Source organism: Chiroxiphia lanceolata, chromosome 11, assembly GCF_009829145.1.
Source record: "Chiroxiphia lanceolata isolate bChiLan1 chromosome 11, bChiLan1.pri, whole genome shotgun sequence".
NCBI classification, from domain to species: domain Eukaryota; kingdom Metazoa; phylum Chordata; class Aves; order Passeriformes; family Pipridae; genus Chiroxiphia; species Chiroxiphia lanceolata.
The window spans coordinates 17,796,227-17,820,353 of record NC_045647.1 but is presented as its reverse complement, the minus strand read 5'-3'; the positions used below and the strand labels follow the sequence as shown (position 1 = coordinate 17,820,353).

The 24,127-nt window shown below is 43.3% G+C and overlaps 1 protein-coding gene across 5 annotated transcripts in view; it reads right to left on the bottom strand.

Annotated features, from left to right (window-relative positions):
- The window catches only part of IP6K1 (inositol hexakisphosphate kinase 1), a 37,454-nt gene that overhangs the window by 12,779 nt on the left and 548 nt on the right, over positions 1 to 24,127 (bottom strand). For 2 of the 5 annotated variants that reach the window (XM_032699201.1, XM_032699199.1), the window contains exon 3: positions 19,786 to 19,885. The exons of 1 other annotated variant lie outside the window; for it this stretch is intronic. The gene's annotated coding sequence lies outside the window, so the exon portion shown is untranslated. Of the gene's footprint in view, positions 1 to 19,785; positions 19,886 to 23,721; positions 24,100 to 24,127 lie in introns of those variants that run through there. 2 more of the 5 variants (XM_032699196.1, XM_032699197.1) reach the window with 2 other exon arrangements.

Sequence of the window (24,127 nt, the reverse complement as noted above, 5' to 3'; positions counted from 1 at the left end):
ACTCTCCAAGAACCTGCAGCAACGCTCAGGATGTAACCAGAAACATTTGGCCATCGTGGTATCCAGGAAGCTACAAACCTTTCCAGACTGCTTAAGCACACAGCTCTGAATCCTGAGCCTTCCCCTGCATCTTGTCCAACACTTGAACTACTACCAAATACTCCTTTTTCAACAGGCTGCTTTTACCACGGCAAATGTGGCTCGTCAGATCGAGGCCAGGAAGCAGAATACAATCTACATGCATGCACCAGAAGTGAAACGGAAGTCTTAGGGAAAGCTGTTGGAGAATGCCAGCTGAGGAAGAGAATGCCAACAGTGAAGCTGGGGCAGGAACTGCAATGCAGAAGGGCATGGGGAGGACAATAGCCACAAATGGGTACACTCCAGCCGGTGCCATGAGCTGAGATTCCTTCACCAATACTCTTCCTGCCTCAACTACAGGGCACAAATGCACAAACTGCTGGATTGTGCACAAGGAAAGAGCCTGTTCTACTCTAACACAGAACTTGACTGAACCTACAGTAAGGAAACCAAAATTAAGCTTGCAGTAAAAGTCCTTAGGTGTACCCTACGCTTCTGTCTCCTAGAGATCTGAAGGAAGAGTATGTGCTGGTTTTATCTGGGACAGTTAATTTTCTCCATAGTAGCTTGTATGAGACCATGGTCTGGATTTGTGCTGAAAATAATGTTGATTGGTTATTGGCGAGCAGGGCTTACAAAGTCAAGGCCTTTTCTGCTTCTGACAACACCCCACCAGCGAGGGGGCTGGGGGTGCACAAGAAGCTGGGAGGTAACATCCCAACTGACACAGGGGATATCCCAAACCATACAGTGTCATGCTCAGCATACAGACCTGGGGAAAGAAAAAGGGAGATGTTTGGAGTGATACCATTTGTCTTCCCAAGTCACTGTTACTGCAACGAGGCCCAGCTTTCCCGGGGGTGGCTGAACACCTGCTTGCTCATGGGAATTGGGGAATGAATTCCTTATTTTGCTTTGCTTGTGCATGCAGCTTTTGCTTTACCTGTTTAACTGCCTCTACTTCAACCCACGAGGTTTTGTCACTTCTACCCTTCCCATTCTCTCTCCATCCCACCGGGAGGGCAGTGAGCGAGCGGCTGTGGGGCCGAGTTTCCATCTGGGGTTAAACTGTGACAGACTATTTGTGCCATACTTGTATCACACTGACCACAAAGCTTCAGCACTTCTGCCAGCAGCCGGCGAGACCAAGAATTTTATCCTCTTCTCTTCCTAAGAAAGGAGCGGAAGCCAAGCCTTTTCAGCTCTTTCTGAAGAAAGAGAGGCTGAGCCATGCACTTTTAACTCTGGCTGGAATGCTGAAACCACTCGCTAAAGCCAGTGCCTAGATCTGGGGTTAAACAAGGCTTTTTTCTTAGAGGCCAGATTAGCAAGAATTGCAAAGGCCCTTCTGCTGTCACCTATGCATAAAGCATGGCATGCTTTCCGGGGGGGGATGAGGTACTGGAAGTCCTTGCTAGGGATCCAGACCCAGGACACAAACAATAGCCATTTTCTCACCCTGGCATGCTACAGTGGTAGCTTCTCTCTGGTTTTTGTTTTTCTGGGGTTTTTTGCGCCAAACCTTAGCACACAACAGTGCACAGGGAAGGTCTGTCACGTTCAGCAACATATGGAGCAGGTACTCTGCAACATTTTGTGAGCATCTGTCGTGCAGCTGTCTGTAAGTGAAGGTAACCAAAGCCAGGGCTCAAATGGCCCCTCTTCCAGCTTGTATGCCTGTTTGTCCTGATGCTGGACAAGCTGGTCCTACTGCGATAAGATCACGCTGGGGAGCAGGAGAGGACTGCACGTAACAGGGATGGTATGATTTAATTCCCTTGATGCTCTTTTCTCCAGGCTTCCCCTTCCTCACTGGAGAAATGCAGTGCATTGGCAGGAAGGCACAGGCTGCCTGGGGACCTGCCAGACCCTGTCACTGCTATCAGTGTCACTGCAAAGGGGAGGCTGGAGGAAGGTCCAGCCCTGGTCTGGTTGTCACCACTCCTTTGTCTCCAGTGGACACAGAGGATGAACGAGATGGAGTCAAACTGCCAAATCCTGGTGCACCTTGCCACAAATACACCCTGCCTCAGTAGTAAAGGGCACCTTCCTTCTCTGTTCTGAAGCACTGGCTGCAGTCCAAGCCTAGGAGTTTCCATAGCAGCAAGACCTGATCAAATACGTACAACAAAAGGTTGCTTTATCGGTACCAGTCCAGAAGATTTTCTTCCAAACTTGTGCCTAGGAGAGCAGGGTCATCCAATATCGGCTTTGCATTTTATAGGAGAGATGAGATTATGACACATGCTTTCTAGAGAGGGGTTTAGAGAAGATCAGTGCTTGTGAGGCCTTATTGCTCAGCTTTCTGGGAGCTAATTTCTGGCTTCTCTTCATATCATTCACAAAGAGGAAAAAGTCTCCACTGAATACAGGTTATTTTTAAATTATTCCAATGCAAAAGCTGCTGTTCAGCACAGCTCTCCAATCCAATGGTCAGAGACAGCTAGAAAAAGAAACTTACTTTCAACAATCAAAATCAATAAGAAATCAACCTAACCCAAGAAAAGACATTTCTTGAATTCACATTAGTGATGGAGCTCAGAAAACTCATCAACAGGCAGAAAAATCTAATCCTTGCATTCATAGCAGAGCTGGGGAAAAGGGGAAAAAATAAAAAAAAAAAAAAAAAAAACACACCAATTCCATTGAAGAAGCTCAGCTCAAAAACTAACTTGGAAAGAATTTGTAACTCAACTTATGGACTGAATAAGCGGAGGAAACAATTTCACCTCCTGCCTCAAAAAATACTATGTTTAAAGTTTTCACTTATGCTGGTAATAAAGCGTAGCTGCTCTTTAGTCACAGATCATGGCCTCCTCCCCAACAGTGAGGCTTAAATAAGCCACACATCCCTAAGGAAGTTCTGCACAGTCATCCAGGTAACTCCACCTAAATGCCTCCTCAGTAGCAAGATGATGAAATGACTGCGCTGAGTTCAGCACGAGGAGGAATGTCCAGGAACCAGTGTTTTAACTGCACAACTTTCATGCCAACTGTGGGTACCAAATTCTACAACCTCAACAGCATTGGAAGGTGGGACAGGCGAGCACATAAACGCACCACACACTAATCTGCTGACAGCAAGAGAATGAGTCAGAGCTGGTGATGGTTGTGCTGAACCAGAGGACCAACACACTGCACAGCGAGCCACTGCTGGCACAGAGGAGGAAGGTGTGATTTTGTGGGAGCTTAGCTGGATGGATGGCACTGAGAAGGACTGCTCAGTGCTGGGGCAGCCCCACCAAACAGAGGAGAATCCACCGCAATCAGGTAAGCAGGTCTCAGGGTGAAGAGAAAAACTGTCACCTCCCAAGTCCTTACCTCATCTTCTCCTGGTTAAAAACGCCCCAGAAGCCCTTGGGGGTGTCAGGCCAGAGCCAGGGAAGTCAGTATGGCCCCATCACCTACAGAGTAACTGCTGTCCTGCAGGCTGAAAGATGCTGTCATCACACATGTGTACAAACACCTCTGGAGCCTGAGCTCCCACTCAACCTCCACACAGACTGGAAAAGGAGAAATGGTTGTGCACCTCAGCCTTGTGTCCCTCAGGCTCCTAGCCAGTAGAGAAACCTGGAATGCTGGTGGGAATACGGGACAAGATCCTCCCAGCTTGCGTAAGAAAGAGGAAACCAGCAAAATCACCAAAAATTGCAGGAAAAGGAAGTACTTGTGCAGCAATAAAAGACGTTTTCAGGCTTGAGAGGGTGACTGAGAGGAACTGAAAGGAACAGTCAATGTGCTGCATCTTACACCTGCCACACACAGAAAGCAAAGCACAGATGCCAAAGTGAGATTCTGCAACAGGAAAAACAGTCAACCCCCTCAACTCAAGAGCAAGGGCACACACTTTCAGAACTTATGTGGGCTACCAGAGAAATAAGGGGTGTTTTCTGGCTCTTTGCCCTCCACCATCTCATAAGAAATAAGGGAAGATAAATGAAAACACAAAAGAGGAAAAAACAAGACCCACACAGAAAAACAAGATATAAAGTCTCTTTGAAATTGAAAGTAAAGTAAAAAAGTTTCATCTACCTGCACTTCATCATTTCTTTTCTGCTTTCAGAACGTGTAAAACCACTGAATTAAGGAAGAAAACTAAAGTGAACAGCTAGGCCTCCAGCTCTCTCATACATCATATGCATACACACACACACATCAAAAGCTTGGTCTGCACAAGGAAAAAGTACATGTTGACACTATTCATCCACCATGTTCTCTCTAGTTTGGTAAAACAGGACAGATTTTGGGGTGGAAACAACTGCTCGTCTTGCTTGCTCTTTAAAGTGATCCTCCACAATGAAACCAACTCCATCCAAATGCCTGGCTTTCTAAAAGTCCACCCAACACTACGCCGAGATTCCTTTTAGCACTGATCAAGCCAAATCAGTGCCTAACTCCTCCTCTGGTTACTTCTTCAGACCATGGTTACACAGGCAATCCTTTGGCAGCTGCACCAGCACCCTCCCACTCGACCCTGCTGCGCTGGTACAACTGTTTGCAGCCTCACCACGGATCAAATTAGGGAACTGATCACAGTAAAAAATAAACCAGCGCTTTGTTTTGTTTTTTTTAAGGATTACTTTTCAACCCAGGTCAGATCCCCCATCCATTGTGCAGCTGTACAAACAGTTGTATCAGCACAAGGTGCCTGAATTACTGATGGTTATCCCTGTGCCTGAAGCCAAGGTTTGCATTCCCAGCTCACCTCTCGTTTCACGGCTGCTGCAGAACAGGATCACTTACTAAACTGAGCACGTAGGGGACTTTATTGCTGCCTCCAACCGTGTGGAGGGTCTCTTTAATGAGACAAAATGAGGTCACACTGATGCGTATCCCGAGCTACTGAACTCCCTTAAGCTGTTGCTTGTCCAAAATTATATGTCATTTTTGCAGTCTGCATGCTGAAATAAATATAAAAACATGACTAACCAAGTCACTAATGCAAATGAACAGCTTTGGGCCAAGTTCTGAAACAAAACTCTCCCAGAAATTGCATAACCACTAACTGTCTTGGTGATCTTCCATTCAAAAAAAGCAAGCCTACGTGATGTGCAAATTCCCACTGATTTGAAGACTGACATTTAAAGAGTGGGGAGCCTATCTGCAGTTTTGGCAACTCTTTCAATTGCAGCTGAATTTTGATTTGAACAGGGAAATACAAAAAGAAATACCGAAAACCAAGATAAGCACTAAGCAATGATGCCATGTTAGTACCCTTTAGAATTGACCATGAGAGAAACAGGCTGAAAGCTTCCCAAATTATCAGCTCAAATGCTGTTTGAAACAAAACCAACTGAAAGTACTTCTTATTTGATGACTGCCTGGGAACCTACTGGGAAGGACCTGGTTCTCAGTTCTCTGCTTTCAGCTGGTGACAGGTACCCACATCAGACAGACACCATTGTGCAAGGCCTTCTCATCGAAAACAAGGCACAAAAAACTGAATAACCATTAAAGTTTGACTTCTAGAACAGAGTAGGAAGCATGTTAATGAAACAGCTTCAGGAAACAAGATTTCTACAGTTTCTGTTGTGTCTGCTCTAGAAGGCAAAAATCACAGTCTCTAAGCTGTCCAGCAGCCCTTTTTGTAGATGTCACCACATGAATCCACAAAGACACACAAAACTAAAAAAAAACCTGCTATCCGGCAAACCTTACCCTTTGTTCCTTAACATGCATCTGAGGGTATAGTTCCATCACAGCTTAAGTAAATCTAAGTCAGCACTCTTCAAACCCATCGTCTGTCCTGAGTCAGCACTGGCACTCACTGATCCTGCTCAGAAACCAGCCTGGCAAAGAAGTTAACCCGGAAAAAAAAGACAAGTTGTTTTTGCCAATGTGGCTTCCTGAACTGGTTTAGTGCCAGTGCCCAATGAAAGTAAAAGGGAAGAATCATTCAGCAGGGCAAGGGCAGGCACAAGAGTAGCAGAGCCAACTCCATCCAGCTCCAACTGCCCTGCAACCACACGCTGAGAACAGTCTCACCCCAGCTTTAAGGAGATGTGAGTTGTCACTCCCAGCAGAAAGATCATTCAACTTTCTCACCCCTCCTGACATCATCTTTACACCAGCATCAGCGTTTCTGCAGGCAAGCAGATTAAACACCCAAGTGGGTAGGAAACCAAAACAGCAATATATAAAACTACACTAAAAGCCTTTAGTACTCAGATGGATCAGGTCCCTAAAAGATCTGACCGCGAGATTCAGCAAGCCCCTGGCGTCAAAAGATATGAGAAGTGAGAACCAAGGCAAGGCAAAAGTTCAACTTCAAGCAACTGTGAAGCTGCTCTCTTATTCAACATACATAAAATATCACAACAAAACTACATAATAGTTATACAAAAACAGTTTTATTCAGAAGATTTAAATTGTGCATTAAAAAATCAGCAATCTAATTCTTCATGTTTTCATCTTCCACAACACACCATTAATATTTAAAATGCCCTATTTCCTCAAAAATAAATCTTTAATTTATTTGCTACCAGCACCATTTCCAGAGCAAAAGAGCTACTAAAATACATAGGGGAGAGTGAGAAACAGCCTGTTGTGATTAAGTAGGGCATGACAAACGGCAGCAGCATGTGCAAGCAGTACCAGGGATCAAAGCCAGGAGGAACAATGACAACAACATTATACAAACAACACCGATTCATGAACAACAAAGAATTCTTAGAAACTGCTGCCTGGGTTATGTCCAAGGCTCTCTTTACCTTGGTTAAACTATTAAGAAAGTCACTTCAGAAAGCTGACCACTTTTGCACAACCAAGCTTTTTAGGAAGGAAGATCTGATCCATCTAAAGAGCTCTGTGCAGGAAACCACTGCAGCAGTTACTGTGAAGCGATGGAGCTGCAACGACACTGAAGGTGACAGGACGCTGGAACCAGTAATTTGTCCCTTGTCTCACCATAAAAAGGTTCTTGTGCCAACACCTACCCCTCATCTGCTGTGCACAGCAATATCTTAATGGTACTGACATTCTAGGGTCTCCTCAGAAGAACTTCCCTAATTCATAAGGTATTTTTCATGACTTTAGCCTGACACCCATTTTCTCACGATCAACACCTGTTGTAGCTAGTTCTCATCACCGCTTGTAACACCTCACTCTGGACACAGCACTGATCAAACTGGGGATTCCTGGAAGACCCAGTTTTGCCTCAGAGATGCAGCAAATTCAATTGCTGCTCGTCATCTTGCTTCCACTTGGAGGACAAGCACACTCAAAGGACAGTCTGGGTCACTTCCATACACAATTCACTACTCCAAAATTCAGAGATGGAGTTGTGACTGTCTCTTGAATAAGCAGCAAGTTTCCATTGCACTTGGACAATCTTGCAAAACAAGTAAGTCTTTCAAAGAAAACAGTATGTTCATGAGCAAATGCTACAACATCTCTGTCCCAAGAAATTGCTAAAACATCACAAATCACAGTCAAAAAGTCCATCTTAATAAATTCTTGACCTGTCAAAGTCACTAGGATTGAAAGTATTGCTCTTTGAGTATCAAATATTAATATTAAAGGAGTTTTAAACATTCAGAAAATACACTAAAGTGATAACTTAAGACTGCATTTAGACATCTGAATTTTTCACAACTCTCCAATACAAGTAAAATATAAGGTGAACATAAAACTGTGTTGAAGCTGCAGTGCTAAGCAGAAGCATATGGTCCCGCTTAGATCAAAGCATGCTCTGAGTGCCTCTCCAGTAACAGACAAGTATCTGTATACAGTAAGACTTTGTAACACTGTCACATAAGATTATCAACCCATAAACACACAGCTGTCTTCTGGCAGGTAGTCAAACCTGAGGCAGGAGGAGTTTCAGAGGGGTCAAGACTCTTGCAGGACTCATCTAGATCTATTTTCTGCTGCTGGCAGATGACATAGGAAAAAGGGAGAGGAACTGATCATAGAGATGCAGAGCTTTGCACAGGGATTGTTTCTCACCCCACAAAAGGTGACCTCCAAAGCCTCTTTGATTCTCCTCTCCTTTAAGAGGATTATGAGTCCTACCCTTGGGAGACTTCAGCTCAGCTACCGGCCCACCAATATTACACATTAACATAACGTCTTGTCTCTTTGTTCCTATCAGCAGAGAGATATTAGAAGAATTTATGTGATCACTGCTCAACTTCAAATGGAACCTCTAATGCAAGAAGAGAAAGCCACAGAGAGTGGTATTTGGAGGGGACTCTTTGTGGCTGTCACATACCCAAGCTGCAAGTCTGCCCAGTGCTTCCCTGCTCAAATCCCAATTCAGCTTATCTGCACATGCAGGCTGCTGACTCCCCCTGGAAGCAGACATTTAATCAAGGAAAGACTGAATACAGGATCATCACATGCTAAAAAATTAGGGCAAGTCTAGTGAATGCAGTTCACAGCTCCACAGCTCATGTACCAAACCAGAGCCTTGGTGAGCACTAGGCCCAGGTGTGCTGTCAAGAAGTGAGGAGCAGCAAGAACACGCTGGCACCTCCAACAGAAAGCCAAGGAGCAGAATGCAGCACATTCAGTTACATAAATCTTTCTTTTTCACAGACACCAGGAACTAAAAATTTGAGGACAATTTTCCCCCATTCCTTTGGTTTGGGTTTTTTTTTCCCCCACCTTCCAACAAGACACCATTTGGACACTTCTGAATGGAATCTATAGAGCAAGTCCTGAATCATCCCTAGACAACATAATTAGGAATCATTTCCCTTGTCACTTAAGAGTGACAGATGTAAAGCAATTCATGCTGCCATGCAGGTGAACATACGCATTTTTCCTTCATAAGGTAATCAAAGTTAAAATGCATTATGAATTTCACAATTACAAAGACATGAAGAGAAGAAACCTTAACAGGAAGGAAGACATTGCCAGTAAGGAAGCAGCATCTTTGTGAATGGAGATTTAGGGTGAGATTAGACACACTTACAAACTAATCTCAATGGATACAGTCAGTTCCCGTTTGGAACAAATGGTAAAATGTTCTCAGAAGGAAAAAAAAAAAAAAGAATGTGGCTAACACAACAGATCTTTCAGATGCATCTGCAAGAACACTCCCCATTTCTGGCTGTTTCAGACTGCATGGTGCAACAGCAAAGCAAAGCCAAGAGTTAAAGAGTTTTAACCAGTAACTGTACAGAGAAGCTACAGGGTTAAAGACAGATGCACAAAAGCCACAAAGAGCTGAACCCATGAAGAATTATTAAAAAAGCCATAAATGCAGAGGAGCTCAAATTACATTCCTTAGGCAGTTCTGATAAAATAAGAATGATCTACAGCTTTCCAAGAGACTGCTAACTGAAAGACAAATATAAGCAGCTTGCGGTAAACTTGGGTTTTTAGTATCTGTTCTCAACTTTTGAATTATGATGCTTTTAAAACACAAAAAACCAGCTTTGATTAAAAAGTCACTTGCTGCAGATAATTGATCTCCACAGAAAAATCCACAACTAGGACAAAAAACAAGCTTCTAATTGCTATTTTTGATTCTGCAGTGACAAAAAACCTCAGGACCAATATTATGTAAGACCATTAACCTCTTTGCTCATAACTGGCACCTTAATTTAGCACACTACCACACTAGATAGCTTGAACTGAATTCTTAATGCCAAAGCACACCATTGGCTGCAGCAAGGCAGTAACGGCAGTGATGGAAAGGAAAAAAAAATATCCCAAAGCAAGCATCCTACACTGAATTTTGCAATTACAGTTCCATGGGCACAAGTATATAAATCTGAGCCTGTCCAGCTCTAATGAAACAGTATTCTTTCCACAGTGGTAATCCCAAAAATATTATCAGATGCCCCCTAGTATCTCAGGAACAGTGAAGAGAAATCAAAGTACACAGTAGATCCGTGCTGACGGAAAACCTCCAGCTCACCTTTTATACTAGAAAGTCTATGAAACCCCAGGAGGCTGTAACCTGCTGAAAACAAAATTACTTTATGTTTTGAGCAACTGTTTTTCTTCTTTACAAACCCCACAGCACTTCAAACACGTCCTTCACAAGTGTGACTGAAATCTCCAGAACTACCACATATTGTACTTAACTATAGTTCAGTTGCTATCACATATATACACATGACTAAGGGAAAAACAAAACAAGGTAATCTTGGAAAAACATTCATGTGAACCCCCCCACTCCCCCCTCAAGAAAAGACAGATTAATCTTCTACACTGATAATGAGCCAGACTGATGAATTTCAACCAGACAGCGTCTTAAATACTGTCTTCCATCCATTCTTATCACATTGTGGCAAAGAATGACATTCAGGAGGACAAGAAAGACTGATTAAAAACCTACTTTCAAAGCTAATGTCCTGCTGTGTGGAAAGAGCTCTCTATGAATCACCCGTTCATCCGCCTCTGACTCCATTTACTCTTCAGAATTCCCTGATGTGCTTGAATTCATACTCCACCCATCCAGACTGTAATGTCCCAACTTGCACACAAGAATACTGTGGGAAACAGTCTCAAAACACCCAGTAAACTTAAGCTAAATGGCCTCTGGTGCTCTTCCTCATCCTCAAATCCGATTATTTTATCACAGAAGACAATGAGGTGCGTCAGACACAACTTACCATCAGTAAATCCATACTGACTGTTCCCAGTCACATTCCTTCACATGCTCAGAAAGGTGTCCCAAACAGACCTGACCCATGACTGTCCCCAGGACTGAAGTGGGTCTGACCGCCCTGGATTATTCTTTGGGCCTATTTTGAAGACAAGTGATCAGACATGCTCCGGCATCCCTGTGACTTTTCCAAGATGGACAAGACTCAGCACCATCAGGTCCCATGGGCTCACATGGCTCAAATTCTCTCAAGTAATCACCCACTCTGTTGCCATTTGCTTCTGACTGCTGGTTCCTCTCCGAACCCTGTCTCCTAACACAGGAGCTGGGAGACCTTCCTGCTGAAGAGTCAGGCATAAAAAGCACCAAGCAAGTCTGTACATCACTCATTCAGCCCCCTCATTCAGCAGTCTTTGTTTAGCCTTTTACTGCTGATGTAGAGGTAGAAGTTATGTCATAATTATCAGAGATGTTACAATAAGAGCTTCCTGAGAGAAAGCTCTTATTGAGCTTTCCCCAATTCAAAGAGAGAAATGCAGACCAACATGGCTGAGTTTGTTCTGTCTGTATTCCAGGATGTCAAAGAAACCACAGGTCTCTTTGCAGAGATGTAAAAATCAACTTGTTGGAGTTGGATGACCCCATTTCTAAAACATGTGGCAAAACAGCCCCCCTTCTCACTGTTGGCCAGGCTGAGTGTATTTAGCAAATGGAAGTCAGGTCTGTAAAGAGCAAACCTAGGCCCTCCTGAAAATCCTCAAGAAAAGTTTCATGGAGACACTTGAGCTTTAATTAAGAAGAAGAATCCAAGACGACAGAATAAGGAACTGAGATTTACACCCAGCTAGATGCCAACTGGCCAGATTGCTCTAGGCATAGAAATGGAGATGTTCTATGAGGACTCCACACTCACAGTTTTTACATATGTATCACCTCAGTGTATGAGACGAGGGGGAGCTGCAGGAGAGAACTTAAAGCTGTTCTAATGCTCCCCAAGAGAAAGGAGAGCCAAGACACGGAAGGCTTGCAGGCTGGGTCACTGCTGCAGGCTCCTGGCACTGAGCGGGTGACTCATCGTGCCACACTCCCAGTGCCAGAGCGGCGGCAGCGCCTGCTGTGTCTGGAAGCCAGCACGGAAGTGCCACACAACCAAACAAAAGTACACTTTGTCAAACTCCAGAACTCGCAAGTCTCCCCTGCCCCCTTCTGGGAACAACGTGGATTTGAAAACTTCAATATCTATTTTCAACGATAAGACTGTTTACTTGGGCAAGCAACAAAAGGGGAACAAGAAAAAGCTTTTGCCTCAAGCACGAGTCCCCTCAGCAAAGACATGGATATTATTAAGTGTATCTCCTTCAACAGCAGAGACGGTCTCAAACTGGATTTTCTTCACTCGTACACTGAAGCTGCTGACAGAAATTCCTGCCTGCCAGAAAATGGCCGGACAACTCACTACAGCTCAAGTGTTATGACTAAGCTGATTCACTTCTCAGGTCACGATGCAGATGCACAATGCAGGCTCCCCATCCTTTACCCCAACAGCTCCACTACTTCCTTCCCCACAATAAAAAAATAATAAAAAAAAGAAAATAGAGCAACTGCAGCAAAACTCGCATGATAGGCATTAACTGCTCATAAACATTCCCCACAAGTTACAGAAACCACATTCAACTGAGCTGCTGACTGAGATCTGACTTAAGCAAAAATCCCTTTGCAGTGATGTGCCACCCCACGTATCCATGCTGATATTTTAAATGCAAACAGGCCTCATTAGGGACAGAGAAGAAAAGTTCTCCCACTTGCCTCTTCCTACCACTGCTGTTTATCTGTGCAGTTTTCTGTTTCCTAGTGCTAAAATAAAAAATGTGCTTAAAAAAAAAAAAGAGTTGCAGTTTCCTCTTCACCTCCAGAGTGCAGTCCTGCAATACTCAGCTACTCAGGAAACTCAGGCAGATAGCAGACATTCAAACACTTTTCCTTTGTCTCTGCTTTGCAAGAGGGCTACAGAGCAGGAAAGCTAAGCCAAGACCCCATATCCCACTCCCAGCTGTGACAAGGAAAAGGGAATTGGCAAAAGAATGGAGCACAGCTACTGTTAAGCAGCCATTTAGGATCTGTGAAGAAAAACGTTCCTCATGTTGAAGAGACTGACCCTGCAGCAGATCCAGACACTCTATCCAAGGAGCACATTGTGAGCAACGACGTGTTCCGTGCAAAGGGAAGGGAGAGCAAAGTCAGCTGGTAAGGAGCAGAAACTGGCTCCAGTACTCAGGAAGCAGCACAAATGTTTTGTTTCCTAGGAATTAGGACATCTAGATTTAAACCTATCAAGTCTAAGAGCTATGCATCAAAGCCAAACACAAAGTTGCTACAAGGATCCATCACAATCAAGCTAATCTCACCCTTATGGCCTCTGAAAACCAGTGCTTGATTCGGTTCACTTCAAGCTCACTGTAAAGCAGCTTTAGAATTCCTGTGATACACTGTGGGCTGTGACACCACTCTGATCCATCTCCTCCTAAGATCTATACATTGGCCCTTTTTCTGAGCTGAGAATTAATTATATGGAAATGAACAGTGCCAGATAAGGGGATTCCAAGCAACTGGCTCTCTTAACTGAGGACTACAGGATCTCTGCCTTCAAGAAATCGGTGGCAATGCCCATTCGGTACAACTGGTGCTGCTAGAGAACAACCTTAAGACCCAAACAAGCAAACACTGGTACCACACCCATCCTCTTGCTTGTGGCCAGAAACAAACATCTGCTCAGCCATGGTGTGGGTTCTACCTCTGCCTCTTGCCACAACCAGACCGCATCAGAGCAGCACCCTGACCTGAGGACGGCAGGTGATACACAAATAGCAGCTCTGAACAAAAGGATTGCCTGGCATAAGCTCCACCTACCCCTCCATGGAAGGCAAGGCACTAACAGCTTGATGGCCTCAGGAGAGCTGGAATTTCAGTACCCAAGAGGACTTTAATCTCACATATGCAAATAGAGATATACCAGTGTACTTCAGCAGCCACAACAGTGCTTGAGAGTGAATGGAGGGGCACGTGCATCAAAACTTTCTCTCTCCCTGTCTTACTGTGAAGAGAGAGCTGAATAAACATTTTGCCTCAGCTACACTTGTCCTTTTCTACACAGGGAAGCTGAAAGCACTTACATTTGGCAGGCCCCAAATGGCACCATGTGGTTTTATCGGAGAGCACAGCTTCTGTCTGAGCACTGGTAAAACACTTAAAGCCAGGAGAAGTGCAGCAATTCTTTCTTCTCTCCACTGAAGCCTAACAGGTCAGCAAAGTGCTCAGTTGATTTTATTAACAAATTCTTTAGACAGTCATATTCTACCTGAGGTTATCCAAATATAAAACAGAACCAGGAATAGGCCACCGGCTTTGGTGCTTCCACTGAATGTTTCAATGATCTTGGTGAAACCATGCAGTCCTGGTGTACTTTAGCCAGCAGCAAAACAGCTTTTCAGAAAGGTACAGTTTATTTGAATATCCTCTGTACTGTTTTGAAAGCCTGCAGTTTGGTGACCATTTCACTTTCCATGACCCCCTTGTATTTCATTTCTACTTGGTCCTACCTGAAAATTAAGCTCTTGAGATTTTAAGAATTTGTGTCCTGGTCCATGAACAACTGAACTGTGCTTTAATACAGACTCCAATTAGGGCACTTCTTTCAAGTGAATGTGGTGTTGTTTGGCTGAAGATCCAAACCCTTGAGTAACTTTTCTGCAGAAACAGAAAAAGACAATCTGGGAGCCTATCAGTCCCACAGAAAGACTTAAGAGCACAGAAGCAAGATTATCCAAACAAACTCACTGCACCCTGGTAAACAAGTTTTTGTGCCAAAAGCACAAGGAGCAGTTATTATCTAGTGCTTTCTTCTGCTAACATAGTTCTGAGACACTGATACTCAATAAAATTGGGGCTTTCTTAAGCATTTGGAAAAGGTCAGAGAAACGCAAGACAGTCAGTTGTACAATACTCCAGACTATACCAGTGCTCAGGGCACTGTTTAATTTATTGTATGAGAGAAGGGAAGAGCAGATGCCCTGCTATGCTGAGTGGACATCGATTCTGGGATAAATATAGCAAGGTTTGTAGGAACAGGTAAAATCTTTTATGACCAACTGATGGCAGATGCCCTCTTCTCCCACTGCAACCCCTTCTAAGCTTTACACTGCTGAGGGAAAAATTAATTCAGCTGAAAAAGACATATTTTGGGCCCCTACTTTTCCATCTACTCCTTCTTTCTTTGGAAAATGTGCTAGTCACAATGACAAATAAAGCACTCATCACTGTCTACCTTCTCAATACTCCCAGCAAAACAAGCTTTAATTTAAAAGTGTCATTTTATCACTGTAACTGTATCTACACTGGCAGAGCTGCACTAGGTAAGGATGTACATGCTGGTTAATGCAGCTGTCCCAAGCACTTGTAGCAGGAACGACCTTATGAGCACGTCCACAGGGAGTTAAAGCCACATAATCACATTGCAAATCCATGCCCCCTCCTTGATATCAGTTTAATTTTCCTAAGTAGATGACCCTTAAGGGTCACAGGCAAGAAAACATGAGCTATAACTTCTCAACTTGACACTTGTGATTTTTTTTTCCATGAGGAGGTACCTTTGTTTCGGACTTTCTTGTATACAGTACATTCTCTTGTATTGTCAACCCACTAAAAAGACCAAACGAAAAACACAAAGAAGGGAACAGAAAAAAATGACCTCTATGTTAAGGGAGAAAAAAAATGCAGTGCAGGTGTTGCAAGAAAGTAAACAATGCCATAAAAAATGCAGGAATAAAGAGTAACATTTTGGTCTTCAAGTTTTGAGTAGAAAATAGCAAAAGTTGTCATTAATATATTTCAGACAAAGACAGTGTACTAAGACTAGTAATAAGAAAGAACAAGTTAAGTAATAGGTAAGAAGAAATTAAAACTAGTAGTAAGTAAGAATTAAGCAGATGGGACTAGAAGCTGTATCTGATGGGACTAGAAGCTAAGGTAGTACTTTCATCTGAAACTAGATAAAATTCTGAAGAGAATTTCATACAAGAATACTCTCAAATTCCTGGTGACATTAAAAAATCCAATATCGCAAAACACACATGACACACAACTCAGGGTCATGGAAGGGATTTTGATCTGGGCCTTTTCTTATCCTGTTACTCTCCTGAGGATCAGCTTAACCTGCAAGGCCCTCAATGACTCATACTGGAAACCTTAAAGCTGTTAAAATACTGTGGGCTTGTTTTGTGGCTTGCAGTATACTCTGGAAGGTAAAGAACAAAGAATTAACAAGAGGCCCAGGCCCTCGTGTGGAAATGAAAGGCAATCTGAACCTGAGGCTGTCTTCTCAGGAGACACATGAATTGGTCCAGCTAGTCACAGCTTCAAGCTTGGCAAGATGCTACAACGTTTTGAAGGACAAAATCCCAAACCTGGCATTTAAAAACGTCTGCAAGATCATTTTACCTAACCAGGAGCCAGCACAACCATCCTTTGGTGCCGCCTTCTAGCAAACCTCACACTTCAAAGGATTCAAGGTGACTTTGGCTTTGCTAAAGAAAAACCCAAGGAGAAGGGAGCTCATAGATGCCAAAGAAGCAGTCCATGAACACAGTTTACCCTACTTATTTCTCAAGGACCTTCCAAAGCAGCCCTTAATATATCAAATCATAATTTCTCTCCCTATATGCTGACACTGGGCAGCAGGCACCTTGAAATGCTCTACCACAGTCAGCTCTGTTCTGTGGGTTTGAAGCAAGAAACTCCTCCTTTTCCAATGAAGCGAAGGATCAGACAAACAAAGCCTATATTTAACTTCCTGTTCACTGAGGCAGCTGCAAACAAGTCCCTGTAAACACTCTGCAGGTCACAAATTCCCAATATCTTATCTAATGGTTAAGCTGCTGAAGCAGATCTCAAAGCTCTTTCCAACAGGCTTTCTTGAGTGCCACTTACAACAACTGAGGCCACTGGTTATGTAACAGAGCTGTAAAGCCAAAGCCAAAAGGCAATAATTTGTTAACCTGATCTATTGTCAAATGGATTTGCATCTAACTATTAAGTGTAGAAGCTACACATATATAAGAAGTAAACATTTTCTGCCCCATATGCTAAAAAGGCACAGCACACACTCATTCTGAAAGTCACACAGACTATGGCAAGTTTGTTTTTAATCACAGGTCTCTGTCAAGTGTATAAAAGCTACCTTGGGTTTTCACACTTTCAATTCTTCTAAAGATGCTGGAAGGCCATGTTGCAAGCTGTTTTTTGGGTTTTTTTTCTATAAAACAGTCTGCTAAATCACGTGTATTCTCACAGCCACAATATGTCATGGGCCATCTATAGCTAGGGAAAACAAATTTCCCTTTAATTTTCTCCTCCAGATCAATACAGTGTGATAACAGGTGCCAGAAGCGTGTCCTCTCAGGCTGAAAGAAACAAAATAACAAGCAGTATGGGTAGGAAATAACACACAGTTCTCTTCTTCCATAATCATAAGAAAACTGCAAATGACAGGAAACCTGAAACAGAAAGTGCTCTGCACTCATGCAAGAGTCGAGCTGCCAAGTTCACTACCCAGGGACACTGACCTTTATCAGAATTCTTAAAAGGTTTTCAAATTTCTTCTGGTTGTCATGTCACAATAGGATGAACTCCAAAACCACAAATCCTGGAAACACTTCACAATCTAACTTGCAATCCTTAAATGCCAGGTTTTAGGAAGATATTTTAACTGGAGTGAATAAAGAGCTTGGTTTACATTTGGCTGGTGAATGATATGATACCCTTAACTATTTTAACAAAGAATATTTGAGTCGAGCTGCACTTACAAAGCAGAATTTTAAGAGGACTGTTTTTTGTTATCAGGCAAACCAAACTGTCAATAGGTTCCCTGTATTCTCAGCTGCTGAAATACACTGGAAGTGTCAACGCTAAAAATGATACATGATGAATGAACAGACCACAGGAACAGAAATATCTGATCTTATTCAACTAAAGCTAAGAATAACTAAGGGGAAAACAGAACCCCCCAGGTGCTGTTAGTACAGGAAAAAAAATACCACTGTGCAGAGCCCCTGAAGAAAACTGAAAACTATTCATACTTCTGCATGGTGCACAACAGTGATACTTCTTCAGACTGACTAAAACAGAGGTTTTCCCTCAGTTCTATAAAAATTAAAGATGCATAAAGCATGTCTGATAATGCTTATTGGTTCAGACTTAGCTTACCATCAGATTGTAATAAGTGTATTCAGGTCAACACTTGTGGTAAGAACTGTGAAGTATTAAGACCTCGATTACATAAAGAAGATTTATGTCCAACGCCACTTGTACAGCATAAGAAAACACAAAATATTTGGTTCAAATGGAAAATAAAGCAAACCATTCCAATATTTGCAAAAGTAAGGGGATCTATAATAATTCTGTATAGTGTCAGATTAAATCTAAGTAAAACCCACATCTTAAAGATTAACATAATGCAGGTTTTATGATGGGAAGCGTGGAGGTGTTTAAGAAACTATCTAAAAAACCTGCACATGTAGTGCTTCAACACAAACTGAGCTTCAGAGTGCTTTAACAATTCTTTTGGGACAGACTCAAAAGACTGAAGTTCTTTTTATTCCATACGTTTGCCGGATGAGAGTCAATGCCCGTGAATCCAACAGGCAGATCTTCCTCAGATCTGCCACACAGCACACACACCAGAGTTTGGAAAAGTGAAATATACCTTCCACCAGGCAGCAAGTGGTGTGAGCTCCTTCCAAAGCTCCAAGCCTTCACCAGTTTTATTCACAACCCACAACAGCACTCAAAACAACGCAAGAGCACCACACCTCATCTTCTGCAATAGCTCCAGCAATTTCATGGAAGTTACTCTCTGGTTTGATTGAGCCACTGAGTAAGACACAGGACTATGTAGCCCCCAGGCTTCTCTCCCAAATCCTTCTTGCTTTAAATAACTCACTGACATCTGCACTCACTGGTGCACTGATTTTGGTGTTCAAAGCTGCTTATCGCCTATAGTTAGCTGTAATGAGATCATGGCTGCCTCCCCACACGTGCTTAAGCTGCTTAGACAGTACTGTCAAAGGACACAGAACAAACAGCCAGCCCTATCTTCTTGTGCCCTTTCTAAGATTTCTAAACTCACTTTTGGAAACGCTTGACGATACTTCGATACCAACAGCAAACAACATTAATTGAAATTAAAGATCACGTGATATTTTGCATTAACCCACTCTGGAAGTTTAAAAAATAGGGAAAATGCAGGTCAGAATACGAAGAAAAAAAAGAAATGTCAGAGCAGACATATGAGTTATACAGTAAGTAGTCCACCTTTAGATCAGTATTTAAACCAGCTGTGACAAAGACACAGGAGCATCCCCTGAAGAGAGGGCACATCTCCTCTCCCTGCCCCAGGAAGGCAGTTGTGGAGCTCAGCATCTTTGATCATTACCTGTTGCACTTTAAACCAACAAAGACCATCTGTGTGACACAGCTACTATTTAAACATGCCATGCCTCGATAAAACGATGTCATTTGAGTCTGCCTCAGTCATGCTTAAACCATAGTTACTACTACTGAGTCTTATCTCTGTTGACAAAGAACTGGGAGAAAACAGATATGCCAGACTTTCTTCCAAATTTAGGACAGCACAAAGTAACCTCTTTGAGCCTGGAAGACTATCAAGTCAGTCTTATCAACTTTCAGCAAACCAACCTTACGATAGAAAGGAAAAATAAAAACCAGACAATGATTAGAGTTCTTAAATCATAATACGGTGATTCAAGTGCAAATGAGCCCCCTAAATGGTCAGAATTACTAGAGCATGAGTGAGCTTCGAAATCTTGGAAGTTTAATTCTTATTACAAAGAACTGACACTGATTTGGTAAATGATTAGGACTGAGCTTTTCACTCTGTGCTAGCACACTTACCTGGGCGTTCCTGGAGTATCCTTAATGATAAGACCATAACTCCCACAAACCATATTTACATACCCTTACTCAAAGGGTAAAATTACAAAGGAAGAGGTAAAAGGCAAGCAGCTTATTTCTCTTTGCATGATATATAAGGTGGCTGCATATGTATTCTGAGCAAAACAGAAAAACGTTACCTTAGAGATGTCACCCAAGCTCTTTCGGCTGAGCAGTCACTGGAATACGGACCCGATCTCTCACAATCAAGAGGGAGCAGGACCCCAGAAGCAAGTCAGCCTGCAAGATGTTGTATGCAAATGAGTTAGCAAGTGCTAAATTAGCTTTTATAGAGATCTTTACTTGCTCATCAGTTCAGAACTTTAGAGAGCATGTTTTCCCTCAAGTCTGGGACCAGAACTCACAGCGAGTTCCTTTCAGGATGCAAATGCTCTCACTCACTGCTCTGGGCTCTGACAGATGTTCTCTGCCAAATGTGTCACTGAGGGGCTGAGGGGACACACTGTCCCCAGCTGCCTCAGCCACCCTCAGTTGAAGATCACCAACCACGGGTGGAGCAGAGCTGGATGCACAACTGTTCCTCACCAGGCCTGGTTCACAAGGCACGGACGGTATTAAGGAAGAAAGGCTGAAGCACAGTGTATTAAACCAGGGCAGCTGAACGGGGCCTGCTTAGGCCCCAGTACAAGGGAGGTAGTGTCTGGTAAAGCAGCAGGACAGCTGGTGAAGGAGATAACCTTTCTAACTACAAAAGCTAAATCAGAGACAGCTTATCTATCAGAGCTCTCAAACACGTGTAGTGACATCCTACCAGGGCAGGCACATTCATCTCATAACCTCTTTCACTGCTTTTATCAGATTTGGTTGACACAGATCTTCTAGTAATACAATTATAGCAGCTATGCCTGTGTTGTTTTTTAACAGAAACAACTGCACCCATTATAACTACCGTGGACAGCATTATACAGATGGAGGCACTCTGTAACAGCAAAGCTTACTCCTTTACTCCCAGAGAAGGGGATCAAACATTGTGAATGACACTGACCACACACTGATGGGGTTATGCAAAATAAAAGCTTAAAGAGGCTTGTCTTTTATACACAGTTAATGCCACTCAAAATGCACACAGATGAGCCTACAGAAATAAATCATGGCAAATTACTTGCACCTCAGTACCATCTGCACTAATACATAGGAAGCACAAGCACCCAACACACCGATTAAGAGAACTGCATCTATTAGGAAGTACATCCACCCGAACAGCACACTGGGAAAGCCAAAAATAACAGCTGCTGCCACATCAGAATGGCACAACACTGCGCACAGGCGATGCCTGCAAAACAGAAACCAAGCAGCCACGCACAAACACTTCCTCTTCCTCCCCCACCACCCCTACGACAGCAGCAACAAACCAGATATTAAACACTGGCCAGCATCCTGCTCTGCATTCCTGTCACATCAGGAATAGGAAAGAGGGAGACTGCTAGCTGCTCCTCCATATAGCTGAAGGGTTCCTTCACTTTACAGCACGTCATACAAATACTTGACATGATTCTTGCAGAGGTTTCTGCCGCATTTTCTTTTCTTTCGCTCCTTTTCTCCAGCTCACCCACTTCAGAGTTCGCTAGGGACCCTTTGTACTTACCAGGCTTAGTTTTGATACACTCCTTCCCAAAGACTGGCAAGTCAGAAATAAAAGCAGTTGTTCCTAGGCAAGTCACATATAAGCAAGCAAGCACGGAGCCACGGCTTGACTGGGCTGCCACACACAAAGTCTGCAAGTCAGGTCCAAATCTAAACCCTGTCCAGCACCAAGACTGACAGTGTGACACTGTCAAATGCAAGAGTAAACAAATCAGGCTGCAGCCTTCTGTCAATACCGAGTTCTGAGACTATAAATCCCAGCATCAACATTCAGTGCTCACATCTCCAACACATCACAAGCCAATTCCCAATGGGCAGACTGGAGGAATTCACTGACAGCAAGTGAAGTGAACTGCAGTAAGCAAGGCCTCTGTCAGATTTTCCATGGCTTCAGTATGTGTATTTCAATCACAGATGGAAGAACTCTACCTCTGTAACGTGGGCTGCAGATATCCAACTTCAAACTTAGCACCAGAATTTCTTATCCCAATGGAAAGCACAGTCAGTGCCACTCTGTACCTATTGCACCAGCCAGAACTCACCAGAGTCACAACAACCTTCAGACACCGAGAAATCAGCTAAAAACTGAAATATGGAAACCTTCTGACAATTATCTGGTGATCCACTGAACCAAAGACACTGTGTCCTGTAAGCAGATGGTCAACAAATAGCTCCAAGCTTGTACTGGGCTCCTCATCTCTCACTAGTCAAGCTCAACAAGGTCACATTTCAGAGTGTGATAATTTTACCCAAATGAATGAGCTCCATATGTGCAGGAGAGAAGGAAAGAAACAAACCAGGCAGCTCGGGTGGGATGAGGAGAGCACGGAACTGCATGATTAAGAAGAAATCATAATGCTTGTTTAGAAGGCTGAGGGCACAAGTACTACTCCAGCCTGGGCACTTTTTGACCTCTGAGTGCTTGTTACTATAACCTTGACTTCTCACCACATGCAATGCAAGACAGAATAACTTCCAAGTCAGTTGACTTGCATAATCTGTCATGAGAGGGGATCCCAAAGCACATCTGATTTTGTTTCCTACAATATTTTTATAGGAAGGACATACCCAGTACTGTCAACCTGATGATGAGGTATACAATGATACTATTCACAAAAGTAGGAAATAAGCATGGGCACTACTATTTCATAAATTTTTAAATATATGTAAATATGCACTTTGAAGCTCTATGTAACAAAATACATACAGAAAAATACACTGCTGCACTGTTACACACTCATAGTGTTGGTTTCTCTGGACAAGGATAGGACTCCATTTCAGCACCAGCCCCACGTTCCCACCATTTCCCTTGCACCAGCAAAATCATTTAAGCACCCACACCAAGCTGTGGAGAAAAAAACTGCCAGTTTGTCTCCAGCTTGATCAACTTTTAAGGAGGGAACTCAGATTCCCACCTTTACAAGCACCCAGCAGCAAGTCAAGAACCTCCTGTGGGCTGAAGTGCCCATGAAGCCACATACTGAATGTGAAACTGGTGACTGGAAGCAGATCATAAAAACTGTTCCCCCTCCTCATCTCAACACATAATCATGCTCACTTGCTCTTTTTCTATGCAAGAAACAAACAAAACTGCCACAAGGTGTCTAATGAATAACCAGAGTCCAGAAGAGGGTCCTACCAGCATATCCTACCCTTTCCACCCCTGTGGTCAGCAGAGATTCCTCTGGTAATGACCTTGTATACATCAACGTCCCCCTCGAGGAGCCAAGGACCACTTCTCCTGCTCTCCCAAAAGTCCTTATCAGACAGGAAACAAAGGCAATGCCATGAAAAGGACACTTCAGATCCATCTAATGGGCTCTAACCAGGATGGCTGTTCATCCATGCACCCGGAAATGGTGGTGCTGAAAAAGCTGGGGAGGGTAAGAAACACCCTCTAAGAAAGAGAAAGAAAAATTTGCATTAGGATGATTTGAAACATTGACAAAGCAAGTCTGATGCACCTGAAAGAACAACCCAATGTTATCTTGCTTTATAGAGCTCACATTTTCATCTTTTCACAACCTACCACTTTCCTTCCAGCTCCAAAACAAAGCACTTACCTTAGATCAGTGCTAAACTAACCCAGCCACAGAAAAATACTTCTCAATCTCTGCAACAAGAAATTGTTACACAGGATTAGGATGTCCCTAATAGGCCTATTTAGGGGTACAGCAACACCTAATAATTGATATACCTAGTTCTAAAACACTTTGAAGCTCTTGATAGGATTTCTGTAAAAAGGAAATCAAAGTCTTAGTTCAGTGACATATAAAAAGAAAAATATCCAAGAAAATCTCCATCAAAAATCTGACCATACACACATGTCCCTATATCAGCTGCAGGTGACAGTTCACTACAATGAGATTTTCACAAGGCATTACAATATATTATTTTGTGAGACAAGCTACCAACTAAGTTTACACAGACCTACTGATCACAGAAATATTTCATTAAGAACGAACAGAGACCCAAGCCCACACTGTTCCAGCACCATTCAGCACTTCATTAGCAAAGGCCAATCGTGGAATCCAGCTTTGGAAGCTCTGAACACCAAGTTAAGCCAGGTGAACCTGAAGGGAGGAAAAGCAGATGGAGCAGAGACACAGCAAGACGGGCTGAAACGAGAAAGGCAGCACATACCAAAACACATCACTGGGAGGAAAAACGGAGGCTGATTCCGAGCTTTAAAATGGAGGGGGATGGAGACTGGGACCAGTTCAAATTCTGAGCAGCTCGAAAATGAACAGGGGTCAGTCCCACCTACCAACCCCTACTTGGAAACCCCAGGGAAGGCTGGTTACGGTCCGGCTCTGCAGACCCACGAACACACCTACGCTCCGGGTGTCCCCCGGGCGGCACCCAGCGCTCCCGGGC